Genomic DNA, 4,848 nt, shown 5'->3' on the forward strand with positions numbered 1-4,848 from the left:
TTCGTTATTGCTTGAAATATCTGAAAATGTAATCTGAAAATATGCTCAAACTATTGATTATTGTTGTGCACACACTTGATGCAAAAAAAATAAATAAATAAAGACGGCCAGTAATTAGTAATCAATAATGAGCACACTAAAATCTACATCTAAAAGCATAAATACCCTTGATATCGCCTTTAAAACTTCACAATAACCTGAAAATACCTTCAAAACGGCGTTCTGTTGACTTGGTTGTCATTTCACTAATTTATTATGGCTTCAGTGAGACTCTAATATAGTTTTTTGTCATTTCACTAATTTATTATGGCTTCAGTGAGACTCTAATATAGTTTCGGGTCACCCAAGCACATTAAATATGTAAGCACAATCTTCAAATGCTATTCCCAGGCACCAAAACATATATATAGGTTATTACAATGCTGCACCAGGGGGCACACCGGAAGTTAATCGCCTCTAGCGGTGGGTGAGTTATTTTAAAAATCGGTGTTGCCTCTTGCTGGTTCTTTCAGTTGTTTGGAGGGTTTGGGGTTGTCGTGCTTGTTGTTTCAGAGGTATTTCTGCAGAAGCTGGTTCTTAGTCTGGACCTGCTCTCAGAGCATGCGCAGGTTGTTTCTCCTGCAGCGCGAAGGGCTCACTGTCGACTTCGGCATCGCCGCGATCTGCTCACGAGCCTTCCTGAATCTTCGTCTTCAGCCGCTTGTTCGTATTTTTGATTTTTTTGATCTCTTTTGTGTCCATGCTGTCGAGAGGTGAACGCACACAGAACGGTAGAATTGAGCGATTGCCAACACGTGAGCTGCCGTTGTTTACATTGGTGGTTTACGGCAACCAGAGACAGAACGTAGCGAAATCAGCATCTAGGGATGGTGCGTTTCTGTCGCAGAAGCATAGAACAGAAGAATGTGTAATTGTGCCATTTTAAGATGTCGTGAATTATAGGCAAAAAGGAATAATCTTCAGCCTCCTCTACTTCTCCGGTGCCGCAGACTACCATGTTGAGCTTTTCTTTACACAGGGGGTTGTAACGTCATCAACCGCAAGTGTCAGGCGTCTCTGCGTGACAGCAATGCCTGACGTCATGACGCCTCTGTTTTAGAACTTGTGCATCTATCCATTTATTTGTCTCTGTTTGTATCGTAAAGATTTAATAACGATTAAAAAAAAAAACATTAACGTGGGGGGAAAAATCAATTTAATTATCTGCCTATATTATATTATATTACAATACAATATATGTTTCTCTTCATCCTAAAAAAATTTTACGGGAGAGCAGTGAAACAAAGAAACTACTAAATAAATAAAACATTTATTAAAAGTAATAAATAAATACTAAAAATGTGTGATTTAAAATAAATAGGCTAATACACTACTCATGACAAACGATCCCTCGCATTGTGGTGCCAATTACTCATACAGAACGATCCTCCATTGTGTGTCCAGACAGCATTGTAGGCTCTAGAAAGAAACGATCGCTGGTCATTATTTAATCGTGGTAATGTTTGGGTTGTTTTTATAAAAGAACTTCCCAAACCTTCCAGGAAACCTAAGAACTGTGGCATGCATTGATAGATATGTATTTTAACCCATCATCACCCTCTGGCCTTTTGCTCTGTCACATTAAATTGATCAAGGCCTGAGCTGCATTCCTAGATTTGGAAATATTTGCTTTGGCATTCCTGTAATATTGATTTTCATAACCGGTGTCCCAGATATGAAAGCTGTGAAAAAGTTAATCGTACACCAGGCTTTGTCTGTTTGTGTACATGTTCTTATGGCAGATCTGTGACTGTATGTCTGCCATTATATACTCAGAAATGGACTGTACAGAGTAAATAGTTCTCAACAGCATGTGACTGTTCTATCGGTGCCATGAACAGATGCACTTTTATTGAAGATGAATGCATGATTAATTAATGTTCTAATGAAAAGATAAAGTATCTATCTATCTATCTATCTATCTATCTATCTATCTATCTATCTATCTATCTATCTATATATATATGGTATGAGCTAAGTATTAAAATACCTAATTAAAAAAAGCAGCATCATCTAATGCTTAGTTTAAAACAAACAGACACACAATAAATTGCTCGTTTTTTTGTAGAAACAGAAAAATTTGTTTGCGAGCTTTGTTTATTATTATCCTGCTTTCGTTTTATATCATGCTCAACTAATAAAAAATGACAAACATGTTTTTCTTTACTTTGTTACGTTAGTTAGACCAGTCTGTTTTGCTCTATAAAGCAGATTTTTATTCATGAGACAAATGAGACATTCAGTCATGTTCATAACAATCTAACTGAATTTTGCGGTCAAAATGAAAACACTCATTTCAGTTATATAGTGATAGTGTAAACATGATATTCTAAAAATAGAGAGTTTCTAATTTTAGTCACAGGGGTGCTTTGCATCACACAGAATGCCTAGTTGTTATTCCAGGTATAGATGCTTTTAATAATAATAGACACAACTTAGATTTTTATATAGTGCCTTATGTTTTTAATGGTTTTTTTTTGTTGTTTGTTTATGGTTGGGGGGTTTTAATTTTGGTATTGGTCTTATTTATTCGTTGTTTTAACTTTTTTGTCTTTGTGTTCTTTGTTTGTTTGGGGGTTTTTTTGGGTGTTGTTGTTGGTTGGGTGTTGTTTTGGTTTGTGTTTTTTGTGTTTGTTTTTTTTGGTTTTTTGGTGTGTTTTTTTTTATGTTTTGGGTTAAACAGGTTTGCGATGGTTGTGGGGGGTGTTGTTGTGGTGTTGTTGTGGGGTGGTTGTGGTGTTGGTTGGTTTGGGGTTGAGTGGGGGAGGTTTGGATTGTTTGGTGGGTGGGGTGGGTTGGTGTTGTTGGGGGGGCTGTGGGTGGTTGGGTGATGTGCGGATTGAGTGGGGCACGGGGTGGGTTGTCTGGTGGGTGTTTTTTATTTGGGACCCTTTTTGTGGGGCAGAGTGGTTGTTTGTCGTTGTTTTTTTGGTTTGGGTGGTGGGTGGTGATTGGTGGGTGGGGCTTTGGAAGTGGTTTTGTTATTTTTTTTTTGGGGGTTTTGATGCAGTGGGTGGTTTTTGTTTTTGGTGGTGTTTGTTTTAATTTGTGTGGGTTATTGGGGGGAGTTTGATTTTTGGGGCTGTAGTTTTAATTGGGTGGGGGGCGTAGGGGGGGGTGTTTGGCTTGTGTTGGTTTGGTTTTTGGTTTCGTGTTTTTGTTTTGGTGGGGGTGTTTTTTGAGGCTGGGTGTGCTTGGGGTTGAGAATTTGTTTTTTTTGTTTTTTGGTTGTTTTTTTGGGGTGTATGGTGTATTGTGTTTTTTTTTGGATGAGGTTTTTTATTTCTGTTTTGGTTAGGCATCAGGGGTCTTGGTGTTGGTGGGGTTTGGTTTGTTTTGTTTGGGGGGTGTGTTTGATGTGGGTTTTTTTTAATTTCGGGTTTGTGTTGGTGGTTTTTAATGTTTTGGTGTGTTTGTTTTTGCGGGGAGTTTTGTTTTTTTGTTTTTTGGTTTTTGTGGTGTTTGTTTTTTGTCGATTTGTGGTGTTTTATTTGTTTTGTTTTGTTTAGTTTTTTATATTTTGTTTTTTTAATTTGTTTTCATTTGTGTTTGGTAGTTGTTTTTTGTGTTGTTGTTTTTTTTGTGTTGTTTTTGGGTTTTTTTGTGTTTGTTGTTTTTTTTTTTGTTGTTGTTTTTTTTTTTTTTAATTTTAGCACAGAAGGTTTTTTTTTTTTTTTTTTTTTTGTTTTTGTGTTTTTTTTTTTTTTGTGTTTTTGTTTTTTTCTTTTTTCTTGTTGTTTATGTGTGAGGGTTTTGGTTTGGGTTCTTTGTTTTGTCACCTTTTGTATGTTTGGTGTGTCGGAGTTTTTTATTATTTTAATCGTTTTCTGTTTAAGGTTTGTTTGTGGTTTATGTTTTATGTGATAGTATTTTTGTGTTTTTTTTTTTGTTTATGTTGTGTTTGTGTTTTTTCTATTGTATGTTTTTCTTTCACATTCTCACTATCCCCAATGTTTGTATATTAATTAGTGTTTGTGTGTTTTTTTTGTTTTGTATTTTGGCACACATGATACTGCTTTTATTTTGGAATGTGTTTGTATGTTATGATTTTGTGTAATTGTGTGTTGGTTTGTGGCAGTGTCTGGGTTTCGATGTTTGTATATTGGGTTTTTATTTATATGTTGTTGGGGATTGGTGAAGACCCACACCCTGTGGTACTGTTTTGTTTTTGGGGTTGTTGTATTTGTGGGCCCCCCTCGCTCTTGTTTTTGTGGTTGTGTTTGTTTGTGGCATGTCTGTTTTGGGGTGGGTGGGTGTGTGTGTAGAGTTTGAGTTTTATGGGGTGGTGTTTGGTCGTGGCTGGAGTGTTTTTTTGTTGTTCACTGTTGTTGGTTAGTGTGGGGTTTTTTTGGTTTTATGGTTGGTTTTTTAATGTTGTGGACCCCATGTTTTTAGTTTTGAGTGCCACCAGTAAAACCTTGTGGGGACATTTTTAGGTCCCCATGGGGAAACAAGGTTATAAATCATACAGAAAGGAGTTTATTAAAAAAAGAAAAAATTGTACAGTATAAAAACATTATGCCTATGGAGAGAGTCCCCACAAAAAAATGGAAACCAGTGTGTGTGTGTGTGTGTGTGTGTGTGTGTGTCACGTGTGTGTGCATGTGTCCCATATGTGTGTGTGTGTGTGTGTGTGTGTGTGCGTAGCAAGCCATGTGTGTGTGTATGTGTTCCAGTATATGTGTGTGTGTGTGTGTGTGTGTGTGTGTGTGTGTGTGTGTGTGTGTGTGTGTGTGTAAGCCATGTGTGTGTGCAAGGTGTGTCTCTATGTTGTGTGTGTGTGTGTGTGTGTGTGTGTGTGTGTGGCCC

This window comes from Cyprinus carpio, chromosome B12 (assembly GCF_018340385.1).
Source record: "Cyprinus carpio isolate SPL01 chromosome B12, ASM1834038v1, whole genome shotgun sequence".
Classification (NCBI taxonomy): domain Eukaryota; kingdom Metazoa; phylum Chordata; class Actinopteri; order Cypriniformes; family Cyprinidae; genus Cyprinus; species Cyprinus carpio.